The sequence below is a fragment of the Trachurus japonicus genome, chromosome 23, assembly GCF_045865225.1.
Source record: "Trachurus japonicus isolate A0001 chromosome 23, Traja_1.0".
NCBI lineage: Eukaryota > Metazoa > Chordata > Actinopteri > Carangiformes > Carangidae > Trachurus > Trachurus japonicus.
The window spans coordinates 19,880,317-19,897,777 of record NC_140929.1 but is presented as its reverse complement, the minus strand read 5'-3'; the positions used below and the strand labels follow the sequence as shown (position 1 = coordinate 19,897,777).

General features: G+C 43.9%; 1 protein-coding gene across 5 annotated transcripts in view; it reads right to left on the bottom strand.

Moving 5' to 3' along the window:
- osbpl8 (oxysterol binding protein-like 8) overlaps positions 1 to 17,461 on the bottom strand; it is a 127,840-nt gene that overhangs the window by 106,395 nt on the left and 3,984 nt on the right. Inside the window, exon 1 of one of the 5 annotated variants that reach the window (XM_085769667.1) lies at positions 385 to 437. The exons of the other annotated variants lie outside the window; for them this stretch is intronic. The gene's annotated coding sequence lies outside the window, so the exon portion shown is untranslated. Of the gene's footprint in view, positions 1 to 384; positions 438 to 17,461 lie in introns of those variants that run through there. 5 annotated transcript variants of the gene reach the window in all.

The following is a 17,461-nucleotide window of genomic DNA, read 5'->3' as shown; positions in this document are numbered from 1 at the left end:
TGGAAGGAAACAGAACGTGGGAAAAAAAACATGGAGGTGGAAGACATCATCTGTGAAGCAGCAGCATCTCCCCTCAGCCTGGGATTTTGACAGCGATCCACAGTGTAACGCCACATGAGGACTAAGCAGCAAGCTCAGGATCAGGACACATAACCAGGCTACTGTGTGATGTGACCTCAATTTATTAGCCTCTTTTACTCTAGCAGAGTAGAAAAACATCAAAAATATGCAACAAGGGTTACATATTATGACCCACAGCGTCATAAAAAGATGAGATCAAGTGAATTTAAAGTGAAAGACGCGAACACGGAGGTGTGGAGGCAGCCAGACCAACGCAGCATGCACGTGTGGAGGACGGGGGGGGGGTAAAATGAAGGAACCTACCTCGTGCAGCCCGGGCAGGCGAAAGCATCATTACATTCACAACACACACAAGCCTCCGAGAGAGGGAAAGAGGAGAGAGGGAGGGAGGGAGAGAGACGTGGAGATGACATCACCGTACTTCTCCCTCCTCCTCTGTGATGTAGGCTAGAGCTGCAGGGCTGCCGGCGGCGGCGGCCGGCGGCGGCGCCAGCTCGCGTCACGTTCAGCAGCAGACAGCCTTCCCTTGCTGCCGTGACCTCAGTGTTTTAGTGTCTAGACCCCCAGCAGAGTCTCACACACACTCACTCACACACACTGAGGGAATGAACTCTTTCCTCACTAATATCGAACAGTTTCATGCAACAACACTTATATACAGTAAGTGCTGCAATAAGCTGAACCTCAGTAGGAGACTCATGGAGCTCTGAGTGATGAATATGGTGGTTGTTGCTTTAAAGGAACATTGTGTAACTTCTCCTGTTATCTATTCACGAAAATCGATTATTTGGTTCTTCAGTCTGTTTTTCATTAACCAGTAATCCCCCCATCAACAAAGTGAAGTGTTCTTTCAGCTCTGAATGAGCCGTTCATATCATTCATATCTCCATGGAGACGGTAAGCTCGGTGCTGCTGCCATGTGGTGTCGCCATGTTTTTACCTTCAGTGGCAGCGTGACGGTAGGAAACCACGGAAACTCAGCGGAGACACCGGAGCTGTCGGCTCAGTCACCGTGGTAACGCAGTGAGGAGGAATGGAGCGTTACACTGATGCTGCATTCACCTGCAGTCGGGCAGACGGCCGTCGCTAGTAACAAACCAGATGTCATTTTAGTCACAGACAGGGCTTGAAATTAGCGGTCGCCACTCGCCATTTGCGACCCAGATTCCTCTGTGGCGAGACAGATTTTTAACTGTCTCGCCACTTGGCGAGCTAGAAAAAAAGAGACTCCCAATCTGTTTCCAGGGTTTCCCCCAGTGTATTATAAGTTTATAGTCACCTGACAATGTCACAACTTAGTCGCGCATAACGGGACACGTGACGGACATCATGCTTATCAGACCACTGCTGCTTCACAGCTGACCGAGAGGAACGCACCGAGCCCAGTTAACGTGAGCCGAGCCGCGGCTCCAGAGGTTCAGTCAGCTGCTGTAGCACAGCTGGTAGCTGTTAGCTGGTAGCTGCCGGGGTCGGTGGTCGGACTATCCGACGGACGGACGGGGGGGTGGTATTTGAACACTGTACAATCAGCGCGATATAGCGCATTTAACGTTTACGAGCGGCAAAGTGCCGACTGTCCATGCGCCCGTGTCTGTGTGTGTATGTGCGTGCGCGCGTGTGTGTGTGTGTGTATGTATGTATGTGCGTGCGTGCGTGCGCCCGTGTCTGTGTGTGTGTGCGTGCGTGCGAGAGAGACGGCAGGTGGACTGACTGGCAGAGATGAGAGTTGGTGAAGCGCTGTTTAAAAATTATTATTATACTGTTCTTCTTTGAGTGGGGTGGGATTGTGGGAGGGATAAAAAACTGGGGAAAAAACGGAAGAATGGAAGTCTCTATGTCACGTTGTACTGTCATGTTGCTACCTGTGAAATTGCTTCCATTAAAGAAAGTCATCCAAAAAAAAAAAAATAATAATATATATATATATATATATATATATATATATATTTTTTTTTTTTTTTTTTTTTTTTCTTCTGTGAGAGCCTGTGGCAGGCCGCCACACAAACTACTGTTATTCCAGAAAAGTTGAAAGGTCATTGTCTACAGAGCACAATTGATTGAGAAGAACAGGATGACTGTTATATGGTACAACTATGACTGCTATATAACTTGATGTCGAAATACAATAGTGAAGCAACTTGTTGGTTTTGGCTAGTAAAAAATCTGTCTGGTGAGTAACTTTTTTGACCTACTAGCCACTTGGCTAGTAGGTCAAAAAGTTAATTTCAAACCCTGGTCACAGATGTCCAGAGAAAGCCGGTAAAACGTGGGTCAGGTCAACAATACCACATCGCCATGACAACATCATGTGTCGTGTATTGTTTTGCCTCGTGCTGACGGACCACTTGTTTACATAGAGGCTTGTTTATGCTGTTACGTTATGTTGTCCATCTGCCGTCTGCCCAATTTCATGTGAATGCAGCATAAAAAATTACGATTGAGTTGCTTGCGATATACAACCACAACGCTAGATGGGAGTAATTCCTACACAATGTACCTTTAACACCTGGCTTTTTTTTTTTAGAGCTCTGGTGACAATATGTCGATGAGCCAATGAGAAGCAAGGAAGCAGTGAGCCTCTCTTCTGATTGGCTGACTGTTTTCTGAGCGATAAATAAAAAAAAAGAAAAGATCTCAGGTAAAATACTCAGAGAAACCACATCCTGCTAGGTTGGATGATGCATCCAGGTGGGCGGAGCATGGGTCATGGCTGAGAGTATAGTGACATCACAAAGTCACAGACGTCCTGACGGCCGGTTTTAAGTCTCAGTTTCTGAATACAGACTGTGTTTTTCTCTGTGGACTGAGGCTTTGATACTTTCACAGTATTAACTAGAGCTGATCTATAATCAAAGAACACATGAACATCTACCCGAGACCTTTAAACCATTACATAGCAAAGACAAGAGATGGATCAGGTTCTGTGTGATTGGTTACACTACACCTACTTGGATGTGTGCCAGTATTGAGATTACCAAGAGCAATCAACACAATGCAATTAACTCCATGGTTCACAACTCATGCTACTTCCACCCAAACCCAGACTACTGGCAGATACTGAAGCCGAGTGCTGTTTTCTTTAAAAACTAACATGTTCAAAAGTACTTCACTGAGCCCGGTCACTGACCCAGGAACTGTAAACAACTCCCCAATCTTTAAATCATTCATTCAGTCATTAAGAGCAGTAGACACGACTTTACTTCTAACAGTGAATGAGGCCAGTGACCTGCCTGAGAGCAACGATTACAACAAAACAAGACTGATATGAGACAATGGAAAACACTGCCCCTGGCCTATTGTACTGCATCTTAATGGGCAAATATGTGCTGCCACTGCAAGGCTTTGATTTCCACTATCTTTTAAATTGCTTTTCCTTGGATACCAAAAAAAAAACATGTTTGAGGTTATCATTGTTTCACACAAAAATGTATTTGTGTTTTTCCAACCAACATTGTCACTGATGACACTTTTTTTTAACCACTTCAATCTTGAGGTATGTTCAATGCATTGATTAGCTAAACCTCTCTAAGCCTCCTCAAGGAAAAATCATTAAGTCTTCACCTTCTGTCTCTTTACTGCCTTCTCTATGAGCCTGTCCTTCAGGGTGTGCAGCAGAGTGTGCTGCATGCATGTGCCTGGACTGGGCTGGTCAGTCACAATAAGTAAGCATTATGTAACATGTACTTGGCCCACCTTGAGTTATCGGTGTAGAACATATTATTCAGTTCTTTATTTGACAAGTCAATACATAATGTCGGTAAATGACATCATAAAATGCAAATCAGCAGATTTATCACCACATTACATATTTTTCTGTCTGCCATCAGTGCAATAATTACAAAACCAGACACCAAGTTTCGTGGCAACTGTCAATAAAATAGCATGTAGATTTGTCACTCAGTGCTTTTTTGAAAAAAGTAAAGGAGCTTGAACAACAAAGTCTACTCATGATGGTGATGGTGGAAATGGCACCCACCATAATTCACCCAGGCCCGATGTGATAGCTTTGAAATTTCCCGGTTAAGTGGATTCAAGTCCTTGTGTGGCTCATAACATCAAAATGAATCCTCCTCTTCTTTCCCCTTATGTCCCATTTCTACACCTACCCTCTATATTGTTATGGTGCAGCACAGCAGGAGCATAATCATGCTCTGACCTTGTCCCAGCAGTTGCTTGTAATACGGTAACACTCAAAGTTTATTCTTTTGTGGCACAAAGTGCAACCGAGGCGCTGCTTTTGGAAGAACCGTGGTGATGGAAAAGAGGTAACGCAGCCCAGTGTTTGTTTTATATTTTAAAGGGGACATATTATTAAGTTAAAATCACTTTTTGAAGCCTCTTTAACATATATTTGGATGTTTGTTTTGCCTTCCGGCCCCCAAAATGTGAGAATTTACAAAAAAATCTGTAATTTTCAGAAATCCACATGGTTTTATGAGCTGTTCCCTCAGTTGTCTTCCAGTGATGTAACTAGTTTTCGAATTTGCATAATACTACCATAGACTGTAAAAAGAATGGACGTAGCACCGTGACGTCACCCATTGGTTTTGGTGAGTCTGTTTTGTGCCGCTACTACGGGGGTTTGAGCCGCGCCATGTTGGATTCTACTGCCATATTTGGAGCGGTGCGGCCGTTGGCCGGCCGAGAGCCCGCCCACTGGCCTCGAAGCAGCGGTCGCCGGACCTGTCACTCAACGGTTCCGCTCTCTGATTGGCCAGAACTTTAAACCTAATAATAGTAAAACGGTAGAGTTTAAAAAAAATTCACCCCCCTCAGAGTGTGTGCGGAGGTAGAAACTATCAGTTGAGACCAAAAAAATAAAATGTACCAGGCTGTAAATATGTTTTTTTAAGCTGTAAAGTCGACTATTTTAACATGGGGCTCAATTGGAGTTGCTCCCTTCTGGAGCCAGCCCCCAGCGACAGCCCAGGGGATTGCAGTTTTTTGAACGCGGAAGTGAGCTTCACTTCTCAGACCGACAACTGCCCCCTTGAATACTACCAGGGTTTCCCCCAGTGTATTATAAGCCTGGCGGGCCGCCAGGCCTTCCTTGCCCCCCCGCCAGGCTAAGCATCGTTTATTCATTTTTTTAAATCAGTTTTTATACTCTATAAACACGTGATCAGGTGTCTTTTTCATCACCTGACAACGTCACAACTTCGTCGCGCATAACGGGACAAGTCACGGACATCATGCTCCTCAGACCGCATCTATGATCAGACCGCTGCTTCACCAGCTGACCGAGAGGAACGCACCGAGTCCACGTTAACGTGAGCCGAGCCGCAGCTCCAAGAGGCTCAGTCAGCTGCTGTAGCAGCTGTTAGCTGTTAGCTGTTAGCTGTTAGTTGTTAGCTGTTAGCACGTCGTCCCCTGCAGCGTCAGAGCTCCGGACTCCCGTGAGCCGCGGGGCTTTGACCTGATGTGAAAATTATCCATTGTTTCATTTTTCAGCTCGTAAAGTTCACGATCACACACGTTTGTTTTCTCTGGTCCAAACAGTAAATCCGCGAGTGTCACGTTTCCATGACGACTGACTGGAAAAAGAGCGTGGTACGTCATTACGTGACTCCAAATCTTTTACAGTAATGCTCCAGATGTAAAAAATCTCGGAGAATAAAAAAAATAAAATCTGAGAAATAAAGCTAAAGGAGACACCAGGCAGTTGTTCTTTTTAGTTTTTCATGCAAACAGTTGATGCTATTTATTTAAATATTATTTTATAATTATAATTATTATTATTTATTTATTTTTTGTGGTTGATTGAACAGCATTTCAAGAGTGCCTTTCTGTAAGACTCTGCTATAGCTGGTGTTTAATGTTACATAAATGTCTTATAATAACAGATGTTTATGATAATATTTTCAAATTTCCAGTCAACTTTTAACATTGATCATAAGGCCTTATGGAATCACACCTTATAAATGCTACTGCTCCATTAATGAATCTGTTACCTACAGGGCCCTGCCATCAGTCAATGGTCAGGGTCAGGCCCCTGTCACAAAAAAACTCGCTTGGGCACCGGTGGCCCGGCGATGGGCCGCGGATGGGCCGCCGGTGCCACCCTACCACCGGGCTTAACAAGTTTTCTGGGGGAAACCCTGATACTACCCGTACTTGGTAGGTAGGGTGGGGCGGGGCGAGCAGTGGTTCATTTGCATTTAAAGGGACAGGCACTGAAACCAGCCGTTCTGAACAGGGCTGTTTAGAGAGGATGAAAGAGCTGTGATGTTTGATCCTTGGGGTATTTTGACCAAAGCATGTCACAGACATGTCTTTAAGACACCTGGGAACTATTTTAATTTGTGGAAAAGGGGCAGAATATGTCTCCTTTAAGATTGAAGACGCGATGTGTCTTTTTTTCCCCGAGCCATGGCGTCGCTTCACTAACAGATGTCTTTGTGATTGTGTTGTGTTGTGTGTCTTGTCCCGGTCCGGCTGCAGGGGATCACATGCTGCCGACAAAAGCACCCAGCTGTGAGTGTCCTCCTGAGGGAAGAGCAGGCAGGTCAGGGCTGAGTCTGGTGTGTCAGAAAGGATGGCCCACGATTCTACGATACACACTTACACAGTATACATGTGCACACTCATGCACACTATATCGGAGCGATGCATAGCCATGGGCGTTTGGATAAGGATGATAAAATGAAAGCACATGACATTTGGGATTTGAAGGGTGATTTTATCCGATGCACCTTGCTGCATGGTGCCGAGTGCATCGTGTGTTGCTGCCCTTCACCCATCATCTGACTACTGATATCCAGTGGCAGAGATGCTTTATGATTTTTCACTGAATTGCCATAATGGAGTCTGAGATCCTACATGAACTTCCAACCTTCACTGCTCTGTTAGTTGCTCCCCTGAAGAAATAAACAGCCTGATTTCTACAACAGCCTAACATCAAAAACATCTATTAGACGAAAGAAAGAAAAATCCATCCTGCTGGAACATTTAGTAAAACTCCCAGAACATAACAAAATGTTTCTAGAAGATCTATTAAAAGCTGCTTTCAGTATTTATCTGTCAAAACGATATTGGAAAAAATATATATTGGAGACCTGGCTGACCGGAGGGAAGAATGAAACCGTTCTATCTCTCTCTCTTCCTGCATCTCTCCATGGATAGATGCACCGCTCTAAACTGAATTACACAGTTGTATGGAGCTTGAAGCAGCCGTGGAGCATCAGCCTGGACCAGCCTGGGGCAGACACAGACAGGCTGTGGAGAGGCTGCAGTCACTGGACTAATCTAACGGAGCAGCAGATGATAAGGCAGCACATACAGACCCCCCATCTCCTGCAAAATATGCACCGCAGCAGAAATATTGTGTAAAATTTATCTTCAAACTTTGGCAGGTTCATTGTTTTCATCAGGTTCTTTAAATGGTTTTCTATTCTCTGGTGTGCACTTGTCACTTCTGCATTTTTATCTGCCTTTTAATTTGTGTTTTATGCTGCTGTGTTTTATGCAGAGTCTTCTATCCTGCACAAACTGACCTGTTTATGTAACAATGATGATTGATGATTCATACAGTATCGACAGGTTAAAGCAGAAGTAAGTGATATATTTGTGTTAATTAGGGCTGTCAGAGTTAACGCGTTAATCGCGATTAGATTAATTAAGAAAATTAACGCGATTAAATTTTTTAATCGCGGTTAATCGCGGCCCATTTTGTCCTCTGTCTGCTGGACTGGAGGACTGGAGTGTGGGACCTCCAGTCCAGTAGGTGGCGGTAAGGCACCTTCAAGTTGGTTGCTACACAAATATACACAGTCTAACATATATCCACAGCTCCATCCATTGATTTTTTGATGGCTTTGTTGTCAACAAATGCACATGGCCATGTATTGATTTTATTGACAGCGTCGGTTGTCAACAAATGCACGTGGCGATGTATTGATTTTTTGACGGCTTCTGTTGTCAACAAATGCACATGGCCAGGCAGAGGCGTAGCAAAGTAAAGGGCAATTTCCACTGGATGCAATTCGTTTCAATTCTGTGTGAGTTTCATGCATCATGTGTTATGATTAGGTAGGCCTGCTAGGTCTGGTCTAAAAGTTGTTTGTCTAGAGATTATAACACTTTGGAGTGTTGAAAGTCCAAAGCGCCATATATAATATTTTTAATAGAGATTAATCGCGAGTTAACTATGGAAAAAATGCGATTAATCGCGATTAAAAAAATTAATCGTTTGACAGCCCTAGTGTTAATATAAGTCTTAAATAGTTGTATCTTCCGACAGCAATCACTTCTATAGAGTGTTTGGTCTGAAACACGGGTCTGTCAGTCACTCTGCTCTGCTCTGAGCCCAGGAGAAAACTTTCCTTGTATCCTACAACCTTTATCCAATGAGGAGAGAGAACGGCATGCAGGGCTGTGTGTGCAGCCAAGGGACGCCGTGAATGTGGCGACGTAGGGATGAGGACTGTTATGGTGCGTTCAAGGAAACTCGTATTTTTCCGACCGTGAAGTCGTACCAGTTCGATCTGGTACGAGTTCACGGGTCAGAAGTTACGAGTGGCCGTTATAGTGACTTTCACCGGTAAAACAGGTCGGAAAAACACGAGTGGGTTGCCTGGAACGCTACAAAGTCGTAAGTTGTGACTTGAAGCTGTAATTTACGGTTTCAAAAGCCTGCCTGGAACGCAGCATTAGCGAAAACGACCGGACCACTTACTTCTGCTTTAATGTGATTGTTGTAGCTTGATAGTGCATCTGCTTGTATGATTGGTAGCTGTCCAAACCCATTTGTCAACCAGCACTTTGTCTGACAATTAAAATCCTCATTCTCAAATGCTCTATAGACTGAAGGATATTTCTAACGCCTTATCCACTTGGAAACGGAGCTTAACCCTAAACCATCTTTTTCTTGTTTCAGGGTTTCTGCTACATGTTAAAACAATGTAAAGCAGGGTTTCTGCTACCAGTTACCATTACTTTGCACCCCTTTCCACTACACAGTTACAGCTCAACTCGACTCGACTCGGTTTAGGTGCTTTTCCATCACAGCTGAGTTCTTAGTTCCTCCTCAGTGTGGGCGGAGTCATCATATCCAACGGCTACGGCCACATCGTCTCGCTCTCTTTTTTCAATCCTCCAAACTCATTCTTCTACACCTCGTTAACGGACCGCAGCGTGGTTTTCCATACAGCAGTCAGTGAACTCAGGTGAAATAACAACAACAGTCTCAGTACAGATCAGTGGGCGCTGTTGCCGTTGTGTTTTTAAAACTAGCAGGTTTGATTCTCGTGTCGGACATTGCATTTGAGTGCTAGTGGAAAAGCAAAAAAAAAAAACAACATCAAAAAACCAAGTAGAGCCGTGGCCAGTCGAGCCGAGTCACGCAAGTGGAAAAGGGCCATGAATAATAACCCCCCTAAAGTGTCTCAATCCGCTGGGCTTATAAATTAAACGCTGTTCGGACAAAACGAAAGCGAAATGATAAAAAACGTATGCGGATTCACTTCAACCCGTATCCGTGTGGACAGGCTCAAAGTCTTATTTCAACGGGCTGCCACCAGAACTGCCTTATCACAGCACTTTGTTCAACTTTGTTCCTCAAATCTGAGCTACCAACCAGCAGCCTGACATGTCGACCTTTCTAACCTCTGAGAGCCACAGAGTGCAAAATGGTGAGAAGCCTTGTAGCTTTTTAGCCATGTGTCATCATCCACTTATCTTTAACTTCCTCTGTCGTTAACAGCTCCCGTAATGGTCTGCAGGCAGTTACCAGACAGGACTTAATGGTACAATGTCTTTTGAATAAACTCAGTCAATTTATTGCTTGACTGAGCTATGCTAATGAGCTCGTGAGTTTGCTAACTGACCGTTAGCAAGTGCATGTCTCTCATTTTCCACCACTTATTGAACAAAATGATTTAAAATGGTGAACAAAATGGAGGAGTGCGAGAAGAGAGGCACTTTCAAGAGATGACTAGAATTATAAACCTTTAGAAGTCAATAGGCAATTCATCAACCGTCTATTTTGTGCAATCTTTTAATTATGTTAAAGAATTTGTCCTCAAATGTGGCCCCAGACTTTAAAAGTGAGCGTTTACTGGTTATGTTAATCTTAGTTTTGGACTGTTGGTCAGACAAAACAAGATTTGGATGAAACTACTTTAGGCTTATGAAACAGATTAATCAGTAATCAAGTTTTTTGGCCTGGAAAGCATCAGCCCCTCCTCTGGCTCAGCTTTAAATTCAACCTGAACCATCTCCCTCAGCAGTTTCCAAGATCAGACTAAATGTTGCCTGCAAATGAGCTTTTGAATGAGAGGCCAGGGGAGCTCATCTGACCTTGAACAAGTCATGGCCAATGTGAGGAGATTACCCCACTGCAAGGAAAAGACATCTTTAAAGGGATTAATGAGCATCAAGAAAGATAGAAAAAAATGTGGAATTGAGTCAAATTTGTGGAGAGTGTGGAGCATCGACTACAAGTTCTGTGAGAGTTTAAAGTAAAAGAGAGGGAGGAGCAGAGCCAAAGGCTTCATTCTTCAAGAATACCTCAAAGTTAAACATCTCTTTGTTAAAGGAGGAAGCCTGTCACATACTGTTATTATCAGACCAAATCTTTCAGTCAAGCCTGCTCGACCTGAACACAAAGGTGAAGAGGTGGGCCCGACAAGATAACTTATCTAGGAAGTGATAAGGCTCAGGGAGGTTTCAGAAAACACTTAAAAAGTTGATAAGCACAACAGAACAAAAGAGAAGCAGAGATATGAAAGTCAAACAATACATCACAAAATAAATAAAAGTTTCCTTTTTCTTAATCCATGTTGAGATCAGACCAACAGTCCAATAAAAATCTTAATCAGCATAAAGATGCAAGAACATACTGCTGAAAAAGCATCCCATTGTTAACTGTTAGCCTGCTAACATCCAAAACCACACAACCACACAAATTCATTTTTTGGGTCTACCTTACTAAACAGTCTTTGTCTGACAGAGTCACAGAATGGACAGTATAACACAAAATGCATTTTGTTCTCCACATCTTTGAGATCTTTGATGCTAGAATATTATATTCCTGCTGACAGAAAATACCACTTCTCTTCTAATTAGCATGCTCAGTTTTAAGTGCTGTCTGATTTGCTGCCTCCTCTTTCAAAATAGTGCGAGGAGGAAGGCATTGAGCAACACAACTCTACACTGGGAATGAAACTAAAACAAAAATCACATCCAACAAGCTCTTTGTCCACAAACTAAAAAAGCTGTACTTGTGATAAAGCACTCCTCTGAGATGGTTTTTCCTTTTCCTTTACTACCTGTATCTACTCTTTGTTTCCGCTCTGGAAAATATTTACAACCACTCAAAAAATAAACCTTCAAAAACCATCGCCCAGGGCACAAAGGTGGAGTAATACAGCAAAAGGAAGGTAAACTCTGGTGCCTTTGTTCCCTAATGATTTCAGTAGAAAACAATATTGCTAATCCCTTCATAACGCTGCACCGGTGGATTGGAGTCATTCAGCTTCAATGGTTCACTGCCGATCACTGGCACCACCTGGCACACGTTTTATTTAGTGTTTGTTTTTCCCTCTCGTAGACCTGCTGTGCCACGCCTCCAGTTGTCCTCTGTGTAACTGCAGGTGTGGTCAGTGGCTATAATTAGCTCCAGTTCCACATCGTGTCCTGAGCCAAGCTTCTCTCTCAGTCTGCCGGTCATCACTCATCTCTTTTTGGGGTGGAAGCATTGTGTTCTGTGAGTGTGGAGTCTGGAAATGACTGTTATGCAGCGAAGCAAGATTCCTACATGGTGGTAAGTTCAGTTGAAGCTCTTGTACCGAGTGGCTGTTCCGGCTTATTTGGTTCCCCGGGCAAAACCCCCACCCCTAATACCAATACACACCAATTATACACACAACCGTCAATACCAGAATAAATTAGCAAGACTAAAATAGAGCAGCGGTCTCCAACCTTTTGGGAGGCAGCAGCAAGTGCACCACATGTCATGTGATAAGAATCGACCAATCAGCTCCGCAGACGCTTGTCAAATCCTGGTTCCCCGTCCAGCTGTATCTCCGCTACTGTTTCCCACGAGCGCTGCCCCGAGATGTAGAATGTGTATTATAGAAGAGAAACACACATTTCAGGACCACTGACTTGTATCATCAGAACGGACATGTGATTTTCAGCCTCCTTTCATATATAATAGAGGAGGGACAATACTTGAAAGTAATAATTTCAGTTTCAGTATGATAGAGGCCAAAAACAAAGGGTTGGAGATCCTGGAAAATCGGTTCTATCGGGCCACATTTTGAAAATACACAAGTCAAAAGTCCCAGCCCCTTTCCTCAGACTTCTGTCTGAAGCCACCTTCACCTTTCAGGGCTCGACAGTGCGACAGTTTTGCTCGCATTTGCGAGTTGATAATATCCCGTGCGAATAAAAAATTGCATTCAGTCGCATCAGTGCGACTCGGACAGAAACTGCATGCACCGCTTTGCATGCTGTTTAACGTGAGCAGTATCCCCCCCGCCCCGCCCCCCCTGCCTGTTTGGTGATTTTGGCCGCCGCATTGATTAAAGCTTGTGCACATCGGGGCCGTTCAGATGTAACGTCTTTTCCGCACATTACTTTCAAGGTAGACGCGCGTCATGCACGCCAAGGCGACACCGTAGCAGCGCACATTCGGTGCGATGCGCTTTTTTTTCCGTGCACGTTCGACCTGCTTCTCCCTCCGGTACACGGTCTCGGGCTGTGTCTCTCCTACTGTTTCACACGGAGCTCTGCCCCAGGTGAAGGAAGCCCTTAGGTGGTACGTGGCCTCCGAGGCTACCGCGGAGCTATCAAAAAAAAAAAACGCTTGTCGCGGTGAGAACAGCTGACATGTGGTCACAGTCTCACAGTGCAACATTCATATAAACTTCAACCTCAAAGCTCCCTGTCTGACCTGTCCCTGAACATCACACAGGGGCAACATGGAGCTGCTTGTGTGACAGGTTGTTGAGGAAAAATGTTTGGTGTTTTTACTGTTCTCAAATGTAAAAATGGGTCATGTTGGACCCTCAGCATTATTTAAGGCTTAAACAGCCTGCTACAACATTTTTCATTGTGCTCCTAAAAAATCTTAGTGTAGAGCCCTGTATGTAATGTTCAGCTTTTTATACTGAGGGAAATATAGGTTCACTGCTCATCAATACCCCCACCCCTGGGCCACATGCACACACATACAGCATAAAACTAAAAACTAATATTGGTTGTAATAAATATTCTATTTTCTCACACATATTTGCATTGTTTGTCTTTCCTGATTTTTGTTAAGGCAAAGAGCCAGTTAAAACATTAAAAATTAGTCTACAGGGTTAGGATTATAGGCTAAATCTACTTTATTTGTTTGAAAATGATATTTTCAGACAAAATTTTTATTGTGCTACTAAAAAATGTTGTGTGCTACTAAATTTTTCAGCATGGTAGCACAGTGCTACTTGGAAAAAAGCTTAGCGTCAAGCCCTGCCTTTTTTGATTGACACATCACGATCCAAGTGACTACAACGTGACATTGTACATGATTGGATGGTGTTTTTTGAGGCTTGTTCGTTCCCCAGGCAAGTGATTTTTTTCATTTTTGTGAAAAAGCCTTTATTTACAATCGGTGTTAAGAGGATTTCTAGCAGATTAGTAAAAAATGATCCAGAAAAATATCTCCAACCCAACCTTTAATGTTACAAAACATGAGTAGCTCTTTGCCATTTTCACTTAGTAAAAGTAGCTGTCAGAGGAAAAAGGTTGGAGACCCCTGACATAGAGAGTCAAAACTGCTACATTGCACACATCGTTCATCTCATTACACTTTTCCAAAATAGGACACAAACATTTTAAACTACCCAGGTGTCATGGATGAATGGATTGATTGATGGATGGATATTTAATTTATCCCTTGGGGAAATTCATGATATGATGATGTCTCTCAACACTTCACTACAAAAGAAATAAATTAATCAAATACATGAATAAATAATCAATGAAACATTTTCACTTTTTTGTCCCTGATGTTTTTAAGTATCATCCTACATCTTAATTTGACCAGTGTCCCGACTGCTAACACAGAGTGCAGGGTTTATTAACTACATGTCAGTCAGGGACATGGTGCAGAGCTAAGTCATTATTGTAGCCCGTTGCTGCCTTCAGTTTCCCACACGGCTTTACAGCCAAAGTTAGTCTAAAGAAAACTTTGCAGGGCACTGACAGATATGACAGTTGTGCCAGCCAGCAATCATCTTGCTGTTGCCTGATCAAAGAGGAATGAATGAGCAGTTAATTTTGTGTCTCCCAGTCCCAAAGTTATAAAAGTGTGGTTGCCACATGCGGCCGGGACTTGAGGGTTTCCTGCAGTGTTTAATAATGGGATCAGCCCACCTGTGTGGCTCAGGAAGCCTGCAGATGTGTGTGTGGTGCAGGCAGAGGCAGCAGCTCAGGTGGGCAGTAATAAGGCTGCCTCGGAAACGATGCTCTTGGGCCTGACGGGGGTGGACACTCCAGTTAATAGACTGAGACACTCGCACAGGGCCCGACGCGCCCCCGCTGCTTTATCAAATAAGCAAATATTTCTGCTCTATCTGCCGACATGAGAGGCCACGCTCGGATGAACCCCGTCGTCACTGGAGACAGGTGCAAATTAAAGCCAGGGATGTGATGTGTGAGCCGACAGCGGTCCCGCTCCTCAGGCTGAGACAATGGAATCAAAGTTACACAATAATATGGTCACAGTGGGATAAAAACAGCTGTTTTCACCGTTAAGCCTCGGCTAACCCTCTCGTGGACGGTAACAAAGGCTGCCGAACTACACGCCGAGGCAAAGTGGGCCAGAGTTGAACCTGATTTGTGTGCCTCAGTTGGATTAATCCCCACGGACAAGAAGTGAGAGTCGACTATCTCACTTCAAGCGCATCTGGCATTTGTCAGAGCAAATGCATCCAATCAGCCAAACCGCAGCCAGTGGCCAGAGTGTCCCAGCTGGGAAGATCAGCCTGCACTGAAGCACCGGCCTTGGCATTTCGATAAGTGCACGAGCAGCGCGGTATTTGTTACGTCTGGAGGCGAAGGCAGACCGCTGACTTACTGACAGGTGAGGATTTGTCCAGACAGGGATGCAAGGTGCTGGGATTGTTTTATTGTTTCATAATGTGGCTGCTGTGAAGACCTTCAAAGACTGGAACTGGGACTGAGGACTGAGCTTAGCCTCTGTTGGTAATACATGGAAAACACTAACTGTGTTCTGTCTATTGGCCCTTTTCCATTACAGTTACAGCACGACTCCACTCGACCAGGGCTCCAGACTAACTTTGTTTACGAGGAGCACAGTGGCCCACTGACTTTAGATTTTAGGAGCGCAAGCAGAAGAGTTGTTTTTGAGGCAAATGAAGAGTCTGCTTGCCGAAAAACTGCCCCCGAAGGGAACATGCATCAGCGGTTTTACATGAATTTACCTCGAAAACAACTCTGTCTCATAACGTTGTGTTATTATCTCATAGCGTGGTGAATGTGCAGGTCACAACTTGTCCACCAGAGCGTTTTGGAGTTGTTGGATTGTGTATTTGATGAGTTTGATGAGGGAAACCAAGGAATCCCATGACCTTTAAAAGTCAGTTGAAGACATATCTGTTCAGGTGTGCGTTCCAGTAATATGCTAATGTTTATCCTTTCTGGCCAATCAGTGGTCGGCAGTCGATTGACGGCACATTTTGGTTTCTGCTCAGCTCGCCTGGAACCTCGCCAGTGGTGATACCAAAATAAACAGTATCAGGTACCAGGTACTAACCCTAGTGGAAAATCAAACAAAACATTTGAGTCAAGTTGAGTCGAGTCAAGTCGAGTAGCGCTAGTGGAAAAGGGCATCAGCAGTTTCAGCAATTATATTAATATATTGCTATATTTAAGAGGGATTTCCCCCAACCAAAGACTTTCCCAGTCAATTAGTCACTTTAAAGGTTGACTTCACTGCTGCTCATAAGACTGAATGAACTCTGTATAGTTTGACTGTGTATGACATGCTGAAAGGATGGCACACAGACGTGTTGCTGCAAGTCAGTCATGTGCCTCTGACAGCAGATCTTTGTATGACTGAGTGACTCATTTCAACTGGAGAGCAACCAAGTGCCTTCACATCTAAAACAATAAACACATGTCAAATGAATTTTATAATGAATACTAGGGATGCACCGATTGTGAAATTCTGGGCCGATGCCGATGCCGATGTTTAAAATAACAACTTGGCCGATGGCCGATGCCGATGCCGATGTTTTTTCTTTTTGTTATTTATTCCGTCTTTGGTGCCACAGAAACATTACTGAACTATTTTAAGTCTTTCAGCTCTTCATCATATTATTATTTAATGAGCACAAATTCAGTTAGACAAATTTATGAAACAATTTTTAGTTGACATAACCTTAAAACACTTACAGTGGCCTAGAGTTAGTATTAGAGTTGCTATATGGTAAAAGTAGTTACCAGGAAAAGTAACTATAGCATTACTTTTTTTATATAAAATGCTCAAATATGTCAAATTACTTAGACTTCTCTCCCTGACCCCCTTTATCTGCAGTAACACAGAGACAGAATGATGAAAGGTTTTTTTTTCAAACGGTTGATGAACTAAAACGTATCTGTCTGTATACACTGAAAGAGGAACTAAGCAGGATTTCTCCCGTGGCTGCGCTACATTTTTACCTCAATTAAAAAGCCCCAGAGTGATTGTGATAGTTAACTACATGACTTGTGACTGGTTACAGTGAGAACGGAGGCTCTCTGCCTTCACCTGGCGTCTCTCTCGTTGCATCAGTGTAGTAGTCTACCTGGCCGCCCCTCCGGTGTCCGTGTCCCAGCTCTTGTCTCTGTGGCACCGCGACACAGACGCGCTGCGTAATATTGATTTCTCGCTGGCGTCGGTGTAAACAACAAACACGTGGCCCGGCGGAGGTTAGAAAAAAAAGCGACCAGACGAGTTCCTCTCTAACAGTGTATTAAGCCCATAGGGGATTTAAATGACGAGGGGCGTTCAGGCTCCTCCGTTCCTCCGCTCGCCATGACCACGCTGCACTTAACAAGTGTGTTTATTAAACATGCGCGCAACTCTTTTTTCAAAAATCAATCCGTGGATCACATGTGTGCCGAACTGAAGATATTGATCCGAACAGATCACAGATCAATGATGATCCGTTGCACCGCTAATATCTTCCCCCCCCAAGAAAAAGGAAAAAAGAAAGGTTCCTCCCGAGCACAGTGTTCATGCGGCATTTAAACCAACATAAACATCGGCCACTGCCATCGGTGAATGTCATCTTTTTTTGCCGATGGCCGATGGCAGTCAACGAGCCGAACATCGGCCGATGTCGATGTTCAGCCGATGCATCGGTGCATCCCTAATGAATACAATTTG